This window comes from Daphnia pulicaria, chromosome 6 (assembly GCF_021234035.1).
Source record: "Daphnia pulicaria isolate SC F1-1A chromosome 6, SC_F0-13Bv2, whole genome shotgun sequence".
Lineage (NCBI taxonomy): Eukaryota > Metazoa > Arthropoda > Branchiopoda > Diplostraca > Daphniidae > Daphnia > Daphnia pulicaria.
The window spans coordinates 7,233,117-7,248,433 of record NC_060918.1 but is presented as its reverse complement, the minus strand read 5'-3'; the positions used below and the strand labels follow the sequence as shown (position 1 = coordinate 7,248,433).

General features: G+C 38.2%; 38 pseudogenes; all 38 read right to left on the bottom strand.

Moving 5' to 3' along the window:
* Window positions 1-58: 58 nt before the first annotated feature.
* LOC124345198 lies at window positions 59-177 on the bottom strand (annotated as a pseudogene).
* A 284-nt stretch (window positions 178-461) lies between these two features.
* On the bottom strand, window positions 462-580 carry LOC124346163 (annotated as a pseudogene).
* A 284-nt stretch (window positions 581-864) lies between these two features.
* On the bottom strand, window positions 865-983 carry LOC124344665 (annotated as a pseudogene).
* Window positions 984-1,267: 284 nt separating this feature from the next.
* Window positions 1,268-1,386, bottom strand: LOC124345516 (annotated as a pseudogene).
* A 284-nt stretch (window positions 1,387-1,670) lies between these two features.
* Window positions 1,671-1,789, bottom strand: LOC124345701 (annotated as a pseudogene).
* Window positions 1,790-2,073: 284 nt separating this feature from the next.
* Window positions 2,074-2,192, bottom strand: LOC124345782 (annotated as a pseudogene).
* A 284-nt stretch (window positions 2,193-2,476) lies between these two features.
* LOC124345316 lies at window positions 2,477-2,595 on the bottom strand (annotated as a pseudogene).
* Window positions 2,596-2,879: 284 nt separating this feature from the next.
* On the bottom strand, window positions 2,880-2,998 carry LOC124345515 (annotated as a pseudogene).
* A 284-nt stretch (window positions 2,999-3,282) lies between these two features.
* LOC124345700 lies at window positions 3,283-3,401 on the bottom strand (annotated as a pseudogene).
* A 284-nt stretch (window positions 3,402-3,685) lies between these two features.
* Window positions 3,686-3,804, bottom strand: LOC124345781 (annotated as a pseudogene).
* A 284-nt stretch (window positions 3,805-4,088) lies between these two features.
* Window positions 4,089-4,206, bottom strand: LOC124346120 (annotated as a pseudogene).
* A 284-nt stretch (window positions 4,207-4,490) lies between these two features.
* Window positions 4,491-4,609, bottom strand: LOC124345780 (annotated as a pseudogene).
* Window positions 4,610-4,893: 284 nt separating this feature from the next.
* On the bottom strand, window positions 4,894-5,012 carry LOC124346469 (annotated as a pseudogene).
* A 284-nt stretch (window positions 5,013-5,296) lies between these two features.
* Window positions 5,297-5,415, bottom strand: LOC124346106 (annotated as a pseudogene).
* A 284-nt stretch (window positions 5,416-5,699) lies between these two features.
* LOC124345197 lies at window positions 5,700-5,818 on the bottom strand (annotated as a pseudogene).
* A 284-nt stretch (window positions 5,819-6,102) lies between these two features.
* On the bottom strand, window positions 6,103-6,221 carry LOC124346468 (annotated as a pseudogene).
* Window positions 6,222-6,505: 284 nt separating this feature from the next.
* On the bottom strand, window positions 6,506-6,624 carry LOC124345196 (annotated as a pseudogene).
* A 284-nt stretch (window positions 6,625-6,908) lies between these two features.
* Window positions 6,909-7,027, bottom strand: LOC124346467 (annotated as a pseudogene).
* A 284-nt stretch (window positions 7,028-7,311) lies between these two features.
* LOC124346105 lies at window positions 7,312-7,430 on the bottom strand (annotated as a pseudogene).
* A 284-nt stretch (window positions 7,431-7,714) lies between these two features.
* LOC124345195 lies at window positions 7,715-7,833 on the bottom strand (annotated as a pseudogene).
* Window positions 7,834-8,117: 284 nt separating this feature from the next.
* LOC124346103 lies at window positions 8,118-8,236 on the bottom strand (annotated as a pseudogene).
* A 284-nt stretch (window positions 8,237-8,520) lies between these two features.
* Window positions 8,521-8,639, bottom strand: LOC124346102 (annotated as a pseudogene).
* Window positions 8,640-8,923: 284 nt separating this feature from the next.
* Window positions 8,924-9,042, bottom strand: LOC124344793 (annotated as a pseudogene).
* A 284-nt stretch (window positions 9,043-9,326) lies between these two features.
* On the bottom strand, window positions 9,327-9,445 carry LOC124345193 (annotated as a pseudogene).
* A 284-nt stretch (window positions 9,446-9,729) lies between these two features.
* LOC124346005 lies at window positions 9,730-9,848 on the bottom strand (annotated as a pseudogene).
* A 284-nt stretch (window positions 9,849-10,132) lies between these two features.
* On the bottom strand, window positions 10,133-10,251 carry LOC124346101 (annotated as a pseudogene).
* Window positions 10,252-10,535: 284 nt separating this feature from the next.
* LOC124346100 lies at window positions 10,536-10,654 on the bottom strand (annotated as a pseudogene).
* Window positions 10,655-10,938: 284 nt separating this feature from the next.
* On the bottom strand, window positions 10,939-11,057 carry LOC124346099 (annotated as a pseudogene).
* A 284-nt stretch (window positions 11,058-11,341) lies between these two features.
* On the bottom strand, window positions 11,342-11,460 carry LOC124346098 (annotated as a pseudogene).
* A 284-nt stretch (window positions 11,461-11,744) lies between these two features.
* Window positions 11,745-11,863, bottom strand: LOC124346097 (annotated as a pseudogene).
* A 284-nt stretch (window positions 11,864-12,147) lies between these two features.
* Window positions 12,148-12,266, bottom strand: LOC124346096 (annotated as a pseudogene).
* Window positions 12,267-12,550: 284 nt separating this feature from the next.
* Window positions 12,551-12,669, bottom strand: LOC124346095 (annotated as a pseudogene).
* A 284-nt stretch (window positions 12,670-12,953) lies between these two features.
* Window positions 12,954-13,072, bottom strand: LOC124346093 (annotated as a pseudogene).
* Window positions 13,073-13,356: 284 nt separating this feature from the next.
* On the bottom strand, window positions 13,357-13,475 carry LOC124346091 (annotated as a pseudogene).
* A 284-nt stretch (window positions 13,476-13,759) lies between these two features.
* LOC124346090 lies at window positions 13,760-13,878 on the bottom strand (annotated as a pseudogene).
* A 284-nt stretch (window positions 13,879-14,162) lies between these two features.
* Window positions 14,163-14,281, bottom strand: LOC124345519 (annotated as a pseudogene).
* Window positions 14,282-14,565: 284 nt separating this feature from the next.
* LOC124345192 lies at window positions 14,566-14,684 on the bottom strand (annotated as a pseudogene).
* Window positions 14,685-14,968: 284 nt separating this feature from the next.
* On the bottom strand, window positions 14,969-15,087 carry LOC124346089 (annotated as a pseudogene).
* Window positions 15,088-15,317: the final 230 nt, after the last annotated feature.

Genomic DNA, 15,317 nt, shown 5'->3' with positions numbered 1-15,317 from the left:
AACCATTGTGATTGAAAAAAAATTTCAAGAAATTTGTTATTGAAAACAAACTATTCATCGCCAACGACATTCCGTATTCCCAAGCGGTCACCCTTCCAAGTACTAACGGGACTCGACGTAACTTAACTTCTGGGAGCTGACGAGACCAGGTGCGTTCTACGTGATATGGCCGTTGACATTCAAAAATGAAAATTTACCCTCCCAGTCCCAATGGATGAATAGAAAATCACTTCAAAGTGATAGAAATGTTTGTTCATTGAAGTTGGACTGGTAACCATCGCGAATAAAAAAAAGCGATAAACTTTGAAAAACTCTCAATGGAATTCATCCAGAATCATTCCTATAGATGAATTGAACCTATCCCTGTGTCATTGAAATTTTTGATCGACGAATTTGGACTGGTAACCATCGTGATTGAAAAAAAATTTCAAGAAATTTGTTATTGAAAACAAACTATTCATCGCCAACGACATTCCGTATTCCCCTGCGGTCACCCTTCCAAGAGCTAACGGGACTCGACGTAACTTAACTTCTGGGAGCTGACGAGACCAGGTGCGTTCTACGTGATATGGCCGTTGACATTCAAAAATGAAAATTTACCCTCCCAGTCCCAATGGATGAATAGAAAATCACTTCAAAGTGATAGAAATGTTTGTTCATTGAATTTGGACTGGTAACCATCGCGAATAAAAAAAAGCGATAAACTTTGAAAAACTCTCAATGGAATTCATCCAGAATCATTCCTATAGATGAATTGAACCTATCCCTGTGTCATTGAAATTTTTGATCTACGAATTTGGACTGGTAACCATCGTGATTGAAAAAAAATTTCAAGAAATTTGTTATTGAAAACAAACTATTCATCGCCAACGACATCCCGTATTCCCAAGCGGTCACCCTTCCAAGTACTAACGGGACTCGACGTAACTTAACTTCTGGGAGCTAACGAGACCAGGTGCGTTCTACGTGATATGGCCGTTGACATTCAAAAATGAAAATTTACCCTCCCAGTCCCAATGGATGAATAGAAAATCACTTCAAAGTGATTGAAATGTTTGTCCATTGAATTCGGACTGGTAACCATCGCGAATAAAAAATCGCGATAAACTTTGAAAAACTCTCAATGGAATTCATCCAGAATCATTCCTATAGATGAATTGAACCTATCCCTGTGTCATTGAAATTTTTGATCTACGAATTTGGACTGGTAACCATTGTGATTGAAAAAAAATTTCAAGAAATTTGTTATTGAAAACAAACTATTCATCGCCAACGACATTCCGTATTCCCAAGCGGTAACCCTTCCAAGTACTAACGGGACTCGACGTAACTTAACTTCTGGGAGCTGACGAGACCAGGTGCGTTCTACGTGATATGGCCGTTGACATTCAAAAATGAAAATTTACCCTCCCAGTCCCAATGGATGAATAGAAAATCACTTCAAAGTGATTGAAATGTTTGTTCATTGAATTTGGACTGGTAACCATCGCGAATAAAAAAACGCGATAAACTTTGAAAAACTCTCAATGGAATTCATCCAGAATCATTCCTATAGATGAATTGAACCTATCCCTGTGTCATTGAAATTTTTGATCTACGAATTTGGACTGGTAACCATTGTGATTGAAAAAAAATTTCAAGAAATTTGTTATTGAAAACAAACTATTCATCGCCAACGACATTCCGTATTCCCCTGCGGTCACCCTTCCAAGTACTAACGGGACTCGACGTAACTTAACTTCTGGGAGCTAACGAGACCAGGTGCGTTCTACGTGATATGGCCGTTGACATTCAAAAATGAAAATTTACCCTCCCAGTCCCAATGGATGAATAGAAAATCACTTCAAAGTGATTGAAATGTTTGTCCATTGAATTCGGACTGGTAACCATCGCGAATAAAAAATCGCGATAAACTTTGAAAAACTCTCAATGGAATTCATCCAGAATCAATCCTATAGATGAATTGAACCTATCCCTGTGTCATTGAAATTTTTTATCTACGAATTTGGACTGGTAACCATTGTGATTGAAAAAAAATTTCAAGAAATTTGTTATTGAAAACAAACTATTCATCGCCAACGACATTCCGTATTCCCAAGCGGTCACCCTTCCAAGTACTAACGGGACTCGACGTAACTTAACTTCTAGGAGCTAACGAGACCAGGTGCGTTCTACGTGATATGGCCGTTGACATTCAAAAATGAAAATTTACCCTCCCAGTCCCAATGGATGAATAGAAAATCACTTCAAAGTGATTGAAATGTTTGTCCATTGAATTCGGACTGGTAACCATCGCGAATAAAAAATCGCGATAAACTTTGAAAAACTCTCAATGGAATTCATCCAGAATCAATCCTATAGATGAATTGAACCTATCCCTGTGTCATTGAAATTTTTTATCTACGAATTTGGACTGGTAACCATTGTGATTGAAAAAAAATTTCAAGAAATTTGTTATTGAAAACAAACTATTCATCGCCAACGACATTCCGTATTCCCAAGCGGTCACCCTTCCAAGTACTAACGGGACTCGACGTAACTTAACTTCTGGGAGCTAACGAGACCAGGTGCGTTCTACGTGATATGGCCGTTGACATTCAAAAATGAAAATTTACCCTCCCAGTCCCAATGGATGAATAGAAAATCACTTCAAAGTGATTGAAATGTTTGTCCATTGAATTCGGACTGGTAACCATCGCGAATAAAAAATCGCGATAAACTTTGAAAAACTCTCAATGGAATTCATCCAGAATCATTCCTATAGATGAATTGAACCTATCCCTGTGTCATTGAAATTTTTGATCTACGAATTTGGACTGGTAACCATTGTGATTGAAAAAAAATTTCAAGAAATTTGTTATTGAAAACAAACTATTCATCGCCAACGACATTCCGTATTCCCAAGCGGTAACCCTTCCAAGTACTAACGGGACTCGACGTAACTTAACTTCTGGGAGCTGACGAGACCAGGTGCGTTCTACGTGATATGGCCGTTGACATTCAAAAATGAAAATTTACCCTCCCAGTCCCAATGGATGAATAGAAAATCACTTCAAAGTGATTGAAATGTTTGTTCATTGAATTTGGACTGGTAACCATCGCGAATAAAAAAACGCGATAAACTTTGAAAAACTCTCAATGGAATTCATCCAGAATCATTCCTATAGATGAATTGAACCTATCCCTGTGTCATTGAAATTTTTGATCTACGAATTTGGACTGGTAACCATTGTGATTGAAAAAAAATTTCAAGAAATTTGTTATTGAAAACAAACTATTCATCGCCAACGACATTCCGTATTCCCCTGCGGTCACCCTTCCAAGTACTAACGGGACTCGACGTAACTTAACTTCTGGGAGCTAACGAGACCAGGTGCGTTCTACGTGATATGGCCGTTGACATTCAAAAATGAAAATTTACCCTCCCAGTCCCAATGGATGAATAGAAAATCACTTCAAAGTGATTGAAATGTTTGTCCATTGAATTCGGACTGGTAACCATCGCGAATAAAAAATCGCGATAAACTTTGAAAAACTCTCAATGGAATTCATCCAGAATCAATCCTATAGATGAATTGAACCTATCCCTGTGTCATTGAAATTTTTTATCTACGAATTTGGACTGGTAACCATTGTGATTGAAAAAAAATTTCAAGAAATTTGTTATTGAAAACAAACTATTCATCGCCAACGACATTCCGTATTCCCAAGCGGTCACCCTTCCAAGTACTAACGGGACTCGACGTAACTTAACTTCTAGGAGCTAACGAGACCAGGTGCGTTCTACGTGATATGGCCGTTGACATTCAAAAATGAAAATTTACCCTCCCAGTCCCAATGGATGAATAGAAAATCACTTCAAAGTGATTGAAATGTTTGTCCATTGAATTCGGACTGGTAACCATCGCGAATAAAAAATCGCGATAAACTTTGAAAAACTCTCAATGGAATTCATCCAGAATCAATCCTATAGATGAATTGAACCTATCCCTGTGTCATTGAAATTTTTTATCTACGAATTTGGACTGGTAACCATTGTGATTGAAAAAAAATTTCAAGAAATTTGTTATTGAAAACAAACTATTCATCGCCAACGACATTCCGTATTCCCAAGCGGTCACCCTTCCAAGTAGTAACGGGACTCGACGTAACTTAACTTCTGGGAGCTGACGAGACCAGGTACTTCTACGTGATATGGCCGTTGACATTCAAAAATGAAAATTTACCCTCCCAGTCCCAATGGATGAATAGAAAATCACTTCAAAGTGATTGAAATGTTTGTTCATTGAATTTGGACTGGTAACCATCGCGAATAAAAAAACGCGATAAACTTTGAAAAACTCTCAATGGAATTCATCCAGAATCATTCCTATAGATGAATTGAACCTATCCCTGTGTCATTGAAATTTTTGATCTACGAATTTGGACTGGTAACCATTGTGATTGAAAAAAAATTTCAAGAAATTTGTTATTGAAAACAAACTATTCATCGCCAACGACATTCCGTATTCCCAAGCGGTCACCCTTCCAAGTACTAACGGGACTCGACGTAACTTAACTTCTAGGAGCTAACGAGACCAGGTGCGTTCTACGTGATATGGCCGTTGACATTCAAAAATGAAAATTTACCCTCCCAGTCCCAATGGATGAATAGAAAATCACTTCAAAGTGATTGAAATGTTTGTCCATTGAATTCGGACTGGTAACCATCGCGAATAAAAAATCGCGATAAACTTTGAAAAACTCTCAATGGAATTCATCCAGAATCATTCCTATAGATGAATTGAACCTATCCCTGTGTCATTGAAATTTTTGATCTACGAATTTGGACTGGTAACAATCGTGATTGAAAAAAAATTTAAAGAAATTTGTTATTGAAAACAAACTATTCATCGCCAACGACATCCCGTATTCCCAAGCGGTCACCCTTCCAAGTACTAACGGGACTCGACGTAACTTAACTTCTGGGAGCTGACGAGACCAGGTGCGTTCTACGTGATATGGCCGTTGACATTCAAAAATGAAAATTTACCCTCCCAGTCCCAATGGATGAATAGAAAATCACTTCAAAGTGATTGAAATGTTTGTTCATTGAATTCGGACTGGTAACCATCGCGAATAAAAAAACGCGATAAACTTTGAAAAACTCTCAATGGAATTCATCCAGAATCATTCCTATAGATGAATTGAACCTATCCCTGTGTCATTGAAATTTTTGATCTACGAATTTGGACTGGTAACCATCGTGATTGAAAAAAAATTTCAAGAAATTTGTTATTGAAAACAAACTATTCATCGCCAACGACATTCCGTATTCCCAAGCGGTCACCCTTCCAAGAGCTAACGGGACTCGACGTAACTTAACTTCTGGGAGCTGACGAGACCAGGTGCGTTCTACGTGATATGGCCGTTGACATTCAAAAATGAAAATTTACCCTCCCATTCCCAATGGATGAATAGAAAATCACTTCAAAGTGATTGAAATGTTTGTTCATTGAATTCGGACTGGTAACCATCGCGAATAAAAAAACGCGATAAACTTTGAAAAACTCTCAATGGAATTCATCCAGAATCATTCCTATAGATGAATTGAACCTATCCCTGTGTCATTGAAATTTTTGATCTACGAATTTGGACTGATAACCATTGTGATTGAAAAAAAATTTCAAGAAATTTGTTATTGAAAACAAACTATTCATCGCCAACGACATTCCGTATTCCCAAGCGGTCACCCTTCCAAGTACTAACGGGACTCGACGTAACTTAACTTCTGGGAGCTGACGAGACCAGGTGCGTTCTACGTGATATGGCCGTTGACATTCAAAAATGAAAATTTACCCTCCCAGTCCCAATGGATGAATAGAAAATCACTTCAAAGTGATTGAAATGTTTGTCCATTGAATTCGGACTGGTAACCATCGCGAATAAAAAATCGCGATAAACTTTGAAAAACTCTCAATGGAATTCATCCAGAATCATTCCTATAGATGAATTGAACCTATCCCTGTGTCATTGAAATTTTTGATCTACGAATTTGGACTGGTAACAATCGTGATTGAAAAAAAATTTAAAGAAATTTGTTATTGAAAACAAACTATTCATCGCCAACGACATCCCGTATTCCCAAGCGGTCACCCTTCCAAGTACTAACGGGACTCGACGTAACTTAACTTCTGGGAGCTGACGAGACCAGGTGCGTTCTACGTGATATGGCCGTTGACATTCAAAAATGAAAATTTACCCTCCCAGTCCCAATGGATGAATAGAAAATCACTTCAAAGTGATTGAAATGTTTGTTCATTGAATTCGGACTGGTAACCATCGCGAATAAAAAAACGCGATAAACTTTGAAAAACTCTCAATGGAATTCATCCAGAATCATTCCTATAGATGAATTGAACCTATCCCTGTGTCATTGAAATTTTTGATCTACGAATTTGGACTGATAACCATTGTGATTGAAAAAAAATTTCAAGAAATTTGTTATTGAAAACAAACTATTCATCGCCAACGACATTCCGTATTCCCAAGCGGTCACCCTTCCAAGTACTAACGGGACTCGACGTAACTTAACTTCTGGGAGCTGACGAGACCAGGTGCGTTCTACGTGATATGGCCGTTGACATTCAAAAATGAAAATTTACCCTCCCAGTCCCAATGGATGAATAGAAAATCACTTCAAAGTGATTGAAATGTTTGTCCATTGAATTCGGACTGGTAACCATCGCGAATAAAAAATCGCGATAAACTTTGAAAAACTCTCAATGGAATTCATCCAGAATCATTCCTATAGATGAATTGAACCTATCCCTGTGTCATTGAAATTTTTGATCTACGAATTTGGACTGGTAACAATCGTGATTGAAAAAAAATTTAAAGAAATTTGTTATTGAAAACAAACTATTCATCGCCAACGACATCCCGTATTCCCAAGCGGTCACCCTTCCAAGTACTAACGGGACTCGACGTAACTTAACTTCTGGGAGCTGACGAGACCAGGTGCGTTCTACGTGATATGGCCGTTGACATTCAAAAATGAAAATTTACCCTCCCAGTCCCAATGGATGAATAGAAAATCACTTCAAAGTGATTGAAATGTTTGTTCATTGAATTCGGACTGGTAACCATCGCGAATAAAAAAACGCGATAAACTTTGAAAAACTCTCAATGGAATTCATCCAGAATCATTCCTATAGATGAATTGAACCTATCCCTGTGTCATTGAAATTTTTGATCTACGAATTTGGACTGGTAACCATCGTGATTGAAAAAAAATTTCAAGAAATTTGTTATTGAAAACAAACTATTCATCGCCAACGACATTCCGTATTCCCAAGCGGTCACCCTTCCAAGAGCTAACGGGACTCGACGTAACTTAACTTCTGGGAGCTGACGAGACCAGGTGCGTTCTACGTGATATGGCCGTTGACATTCAAAAATGAAAATTTACCCTCCCATTCCCAATGGATGAATAGAAAATCACTTCAAAGTGATTGAAATGTTTGTTCATTGAATTCGGACTGGTAACCATCGCGAATAAAAAAACGCGATAAACTTTGAAAAACTCTCAATGGAATTCATCCAGAATCATTCCTATAGATGAATTGAACCTATCCCTGTGTCATTGAAATTTTTGATCTACGAATTTGGACTGATAACCATTGTGATTGAAAAAAAATTTCAAGAAATTTGTTATTGAAAACAAACTATTCATCGCCAACGACATTCCGTATTCCCAAGCGGTCACCCTTCCAAGTACTAACGGGACTCGACGTAACTTAACTTCTGGGAGCTGACGAGACCAGGTGCGTTCTACGTGATATGGCCGTTGACATTCAAAAATGAAAATTTACCCTCCCAGTCCCAATGGATGAATAGAAAATCACTTCAAAGTGATTGAAATGTTTGTCCATTGAATTCGGACTGGTAACCATCGCGAATAAAAAAACGCGATAAACTTTGAAAAACTCTCAATGGAATTCATCCAGAATCATTCCTATAGATGAATTGAACCTATCCCTGTGTCATTGAAATTTTTGATCGACGAATTTGGACTGGTAACCATCGTGATTGAAAAAAAATTTCAAGAAATTTGTTATTGAAAACAAACTATTCATCGCCAACGACATTCCGTATTCCCAAGCGGTCACCCTTCCAAGAGCTAACGGGACTCGACGTAACTTAACTTCTGGGAGCTGACGAGACCAGGTGCGTTCTACGTGATATGGCCGTTGACATTCAAAAATGAAAATTTACCCTCCCAGTCCCAATGGATGAATAGAAAATCACTTCAAAGTGATAGAAATGTTTGTTCATTGAATTTGGACTGGTAACCATCGCGAATAAAAAAAAGCGATAAACTTTGAAAAACTCTCAATGGAATTCATCCAGAATCATTCCTATAGATGAATTGAACCTATCCCTGTGTCATTGAAATTTTTGATCTACGAATTTGGACTGGTAACCATCGTGATTGAAAAAAAATTTCAAGAAATTTGTTATTGAAAACAAACTATTCATCGCCAACGACATTCCGTATTCCCAAGCGGTCACCCTTCCAAGAGCTAACGGGACTCGACGTAACTTAACTTCTGGGAGCTGACGAGACCAGGTGCGTTCTACGTGATATGGCCGTTGACATTCAAAAATGAAAATTTACCCTCCCAGTCCCAATGGATGAATAGAAAATCACTTCAAAGTGATAGAAATGTTTGTTCATTGAATTCGGACTGGTAACCATCGCGAATAAAAAAACGCGATAAACTTTGAAAAACTCTCAATGGAATTCATCCAGAATCATTCCTATAGATGAATTGAACCTATCCCTTTGTCATTGAAATTTTTGATCTACGAATTTGGACTGGTAACCATCGTGATTGAAAAAAAATTTCAAGAAATTTGTTATTGAAAACAAACTATTCATCGCCAACGACATCCCGTATTCCCAAGCGGTCACCCTTCCAAGTACTAACGGGACTCGACGTAACTTAACTTCTAGGAGCTGACGAGACCAGGTGCGTTCTACGTGATATGGCCGTTGACATTCAAAAATGAAAATTTACCCTCCCAGTCCCAATGGATGAATAGAAAATCACTTCAAAGTGATTGAAATGTTTGTCCATTGAATTCGGACTGGTAACCATCGCGAATAAAAAATCGCGATAAACTTTGAAAAACTCTCAATGGAATTCATCCAGAATCATTCCTATAGATGAATTGAACCTATCCCTGTGTCATTGAAATTTTTGATCTACGAATTTGGACTGGTAACCATTGTGATTGAAAAAAAATTTCAAGAAATTTGTTATTGAAAACAAACTATTCATCGCCAACGACATTCCGTATTCCCAAGCGGTCACCCTTCCAAGTACTAACGGGACTCGACGTAACTTAACTTCTGGGAGCTGACGAGACCAGGTGCGTTCTACGTGATATGGCCGTTGACATTCAAAAATGAAAATTTACCCTCCCAGTCCCAATGGATGAATAGAAAATCACTTCAAAGTGATTGAAATGTTTGTTCATTGAATTCGGACTGGTAACCATCGCGAATAAAAAAACGCGATAAACTTTGAAAAACTCTCAATGGAATTCATCCAGAATCATTCCTATAGATGAATTGAACCTATCCCTGTGTCATTGAAATTTTTGATCGACGAATTTGGACTGGTAACCATCGTGATTGAAAAAAAATTTCAAGAAATTTGTTATTGAAAACAAACTATTCATTGCCAACGACATTCCGTATTCCCAAGCGGTCACCCTTCCAAGAGCTAACGGGACTCGACGTAACTTAACTTCTGGGAGCTGACGAGACCAGGTGCGTTCTACGTGATATGGCCGTTGACATTCAAAAATGAAAATTTACCCTCCCAGTCCCAATGGATGAATAGAAAATCACTTCAAAGTGATTGAAATGTTTGTTCATTGAATTCGGACTGGTAACCATCGCGAATAAAAAAACGCGATAAACTTTGAAAAACTCTCAATGGAATTCATCCAGAATCATTCCTATAGATGAATTGAACCTATCCCTGTGTCATTGAAATTTTTGATCGACGAATTTGGACTGGTAACCATCGTGATTGAAAAAAAATTTCAAGAAATTTGTTATTGAAAACAAACTATTCATCGCCAACGACATTCCGTATTCCCAAGCGGTCACCCTTCCAAGAGCTAACGGGACTCGACGTAACTTAACTTCTGGGAGCTGACGAGACCAGGTGCGTTCTACGTGATATGGCCGTTGACATTCAAAAATGAAAATTTACCCTCCCAGTCCCAATGGATGAATAGAAAATCACTTCAAAGTGATTGAAATGTTTGTTCATTGAATTCGGACTGGTAACCATCGCGAATAAAAAAACGCGATAAACTTTGAAAAACTCTCAATGGAATTCATCCAGAATCATTCCTATAGATGAATTGAACCTATCCCTGTGTCATTGAAATTTTTGATCTACGAATTTGGACTGGTAACCATCGTGATTGAAAAAAAATTTCAAGAAATTTGTTATTGAAAACAAACTATTCATCGCCAACGACATTCCGTATTCCCAAGCGGTCACCCTTCCAAGAGCTAACGGGACTCGACGTAACTTAACTTCTGGGAGCTGACGAGACCAGGTGCGTTCTACGTGATATGGCCGTTGACATTCAAAAATGAAAATTTACCCTCCCAGTCCCAATGGATGAATAGAAAATCACTTCAAAGTGATTGAAATGTTTGTTCATTGAATTCGGACTGGTAACCATCGCGAATAAAAAAACGCGATAAACTTTGAAAAACTCTCAATGGAATTCATCCAGAATCATTCCTATAGATGAATTGAACCTATCCCTGTGTCATTGAAATTTTTGATCGACGAATTTGGACTGGTAACCATCGTGATTGAAAAAAAATTTCAAGAAATTTGTTATTGAAAACAAACTATTCATCGCCAACGACATTCCGTATTCCCAAGCGGTCACCCTTCCAAGAGCTAACGGGACTCGACGTAACTTAACTTCTGGGAGCTGACGAGACCAGGTGCGTTCTACGTGATATGGCCGTTGACATTCAAAAATGAAAATTTACCCTCCCAGTCCCAATGGATGAATAGAAAATCACTTCAAAGTGATTGAAATGTTTGTTCATTGAATTCGGACTGGTAACCATCGCGAATAAAAAAACGCGATAAACTTTGAAAAACTCTCAATGGAATTCATCCAGAATCATTCCTATAGATGAATTGAACCTATCCCTGTGTCATTGAAATTTTTGATCGACGAATTTGGACTGGTAACCATCGTGATTGAAAAAAAATTTCAAGAAATTTGTTATTGAAAACAAACTATTCATCGCCAACGACATTCCGTATTCCCAAGCGGTCACCCTTCCAAGAGCTAACGGGACTCGACGTAACTTAACTTCTGGGAGCTGACGAGACCAGGTGCGTTCTACGTGATATGGCCGTTGACATTCAAAAATGAAAATTTACCCTCCCAGTCCCAATGGATGAATAGAAAATCACTTCAAAGTGATTGAAATGTTTGTTCATTGAATTCGGACTGGTAACCATCGCGAATAAAAAAACGCGATAAACTTTGAAAAACTCTCAATGGAATTCATCCAGAATCATTCCTATAGATGAATTGAACCTATCCCTGTGTCATTGAAATTTTTGATCTACGAATTTGGACTGGTAACCATCGTGATTGAAAAAAAATTTCAAGAAATTTGTTATTGAAAACAAACTATTCATCGCCAACGACATTCCGTATTCCCAAGCGGTCACCCTTCCAAGAGCTAACGGGACTCGACGTAACTTAACTTCTGGGAGCTGACGAGACCAGGTGCGTTCTACGTGATATGGCCGTTGACATTCAAAAATGAAAATTTACCCTCCCAGTCCCAATGGATGAATAGAAAATCACTTCAAAGTGATTGAAATGTTTGTTCATTGAATTCGGACTGGTAACCATCGCGAATAAAAAAACGCGATAAACTTTGAAAAACTCTCAATGGAATTCATCCAGAATCATTCCTATAGATGAATTGAACCTATCCCTGTGTCATTGAAATTTTTGATCGACGAATTTGGACTGGTAACCATCGTGATTGAAAAAAAATTTCAAGAAATTTGTTATTGAAAACAAACTATTCATCGCCAACGACATTCCGTATTCCCAAGCGGTCACCCTTCCAAGAGCTAACGGGACTCGACGTAACTTAACTTCTGGGAGCTGACGAGACCAGGTGCGTTCTACGTGATATGGCCGTTGACATTCAAAAATGAAAATTTACCCTCCCAGTCCCAATGGATGAATAGAAAATCACTTCAAAGTGATTGAAATGTTTGTTCATTGAATTCGGACTGGTAACCATCGCGAATAAAAAAACGCGATAAACTTTGAAAAACTCTCAATGGAATTCATCCAGAATCATTCCTATAGATGAATTGAACCTATCCCTGTGTCATTGAAATTTTTGATCGACGAATTTGGACTGGTAACCATCGTGATTGAAAAAAAATTTCAAGAAATTTGTTATTGAAAACAAACTATTCATCGCCAACGACATTCCGTATTCCCAAGCGGTCACCCTTCCAAGAGCTAACGGGACTCGACGTAACTTAACTTCTGGGAGCTGACGAGACCAGGTGCGTTCTACGTGATATGGCCGTTGACATTCAAAAATGAAAATTTACCCTCCCAGTCCCAATGGATGAATAGAAAATCACTTCAAAGTGATTGAAATGTTTGTTCATTGAATTCGGACTGGTAACCATCGCGAATAAAAAAACGCGATAAACTTTGAAAAACTCTCAATGGAATTCATCCAGAATCATTCCTATAGATGAATTGAACCTATCCCTGTGTCATTGAAATTTTTGATCGACGAATTTGGACTGGTAACCATCGTGATTGAAAAAAAATTTCAAGAAATTTGTTATTGAAAACAAACTATTCATCGCCAACGACATTCCGTATTCCCAAGCGGTCACCCTTCCAAGAGCTAACGGGACTCGACGTAACTTAACTTCTGGGAGCTGACGAGACCAGGTGCGTTCTACGTGATATGGCCGTTGACATTCAAAAATGAAAATTTACCCTCCCAGTCTCAATGGATGAATAGAAAATCACTTCAAAGTGATTGAAATGTTTGTTCATTGAATTCGGACTGGTAACCATCGCGAATAAAAAAACGCGATAAACTTTGAAAAACTCTCAATGGAATTCATCCAGAATCATTCCTATAGATGAATTGAACCTATCCCTGTGTCATTGAAATTTTTGATCGACGAATTTGGACTGGTAACCATCGTGATTGAAAAAAAATTTCAAGAAATTTGTTATTGAAAACAAACTATTCATCGCCAACGACATTCCGTATTCCCAAGCGGTCACCCTTCCAAGAGCTAACGGGACTCGACGTAACTTAACTTCTGGGAGCTGACGAGACCAGGTGCGTTCTACGTGATATGGCCGTTGACATTCAAAAATGAAAATTTACCCTCCCAGTCCCAATGGATGAATAGAAAATCACTTCAAAGTGATTGAAATGTTTGTTCATTGAATTCGGACTGGTAACCATCGCGAATAAAAAAACGCGATAAACTTTGAAAAACTCTCAATGGAATTCATCCAGAATCATTCCTATAGATGAATTGAACCTATCCCTGTGTCATTGAAATTTTTGATCGACGAATTTGGACTGGTAACCATCGTGATTGAAAAAAAATTTCAAGAAATTTGTTATTGAAAACAAACTATTCATCGCCAACGACATTCCGTATTCCCAAGCGGTCACCCTTCCAAGAGCTAACGGGACTCGACGTAACTTAACTTCTGGGAGCTGACGAGACCAGGTGCGTTCTACGTGATATGGCCGTTGACATTCAAAAATGAAAATTTACCCTCCCAGTCCCAATGGATGAATAGAAAATCACTTCAAAGTGATAATAATGTTTGTTCATTGAATTTGGACTGGTAACCATCGCGAATAAAAACACGCGATCAACTTTGAAAAACTCTCAATGGAATTCATCCAGAATCATTCCTATAGATGAATTGAACCTATCCCTGTGTCATTGAAATTTTTGATCTACGAATTTGGACTGGTAACCATCGTGATTGAAAAAAAATTTCAAGAAATTTGTTATTGAAAACAAACTATTCATCGCCAACGACATCCCGTATTCCCAAGCGGTCACCCTTCCAAGTACTAACGGGACTCGACGTAACTTAACTTCTGGGAGCTGACGAGACAAGGTGCGTTCTACGTGATATGGCCGTTGACATTCAAAAATGAAAATTTACCCTCCCAGTCCCAATGGATGAATAGAAAATCACTTCAAAGTGATAGAAATGTTTGTTCATTGAATTTGGACTGGTAACCATCACGAATAAAAACACGCGATCAACTTTGAAAAACTCTCAATGGAATTCATCCAGAATCATTCCTATAGATGAATTGAACCTATCCCTGTGTCATTGAAATTTTTGATCTACGAATTTGGACTGGTAACCATTGTGATTGAAAAAAAATTTCAAGAAATTTGTTATTGAAAACAAACTATTCATCGCCAACGACATTCCGTATTCCCAAGCGGTCACCCTTCCAAGTACTAACGGGACTCGACGTAACTTAACTTCTGGGAGCTGACGAGACCAGGTGCGTTCTACGTGATATGGCCGTTGACATTCAAAAATGAAAATTTACCCTCCCAGTCCCAATGGATGAATAGAAAATCACTTCAAAGTGATTGAAATGTTTGTTCATTGAATTCGGACTGGTAACCATCGCGAATAAAAAAACGCGATAAACTTTGAAAAACTCTCAATGGAATTCATCCAGAATCATTCCTATAGATGAATTGAACCTATCCCTGTGTCATTGAAATTTTTGATCGACGAATTTGGACTGGTAACCATCGTGATTGAAAAAAAATTTCAAGAAATTTGTTATTGAAAACAAACTATTCATCGCCAACGACATTCCGTATTCCCAAGCGGTCACCCTTCCAAGAGCTAACGGGACTCGACGTAACTTAACTTCTGGGAGCTGACGAGACCAGGTGCGTTCTACGTGATATGGCCGTTGACATTCAAAAATGAAAATTTACCCTCCCAGTCCCAATGGATGAATAGAAAATCACTTCAAAGTGATTGAAATGTTTGTTCATTGAATTCGGACTGGTAACCATCGCGAATAAAAAAACGCGATAAACTTTGAAAAACTCTCAATGGAATTCATCCAGAATCATTCCTATAGATGAATTGAACCTATCCCTGTGTCATTGAAATTTTTGATCGACGAATTTGGACTGGTAACC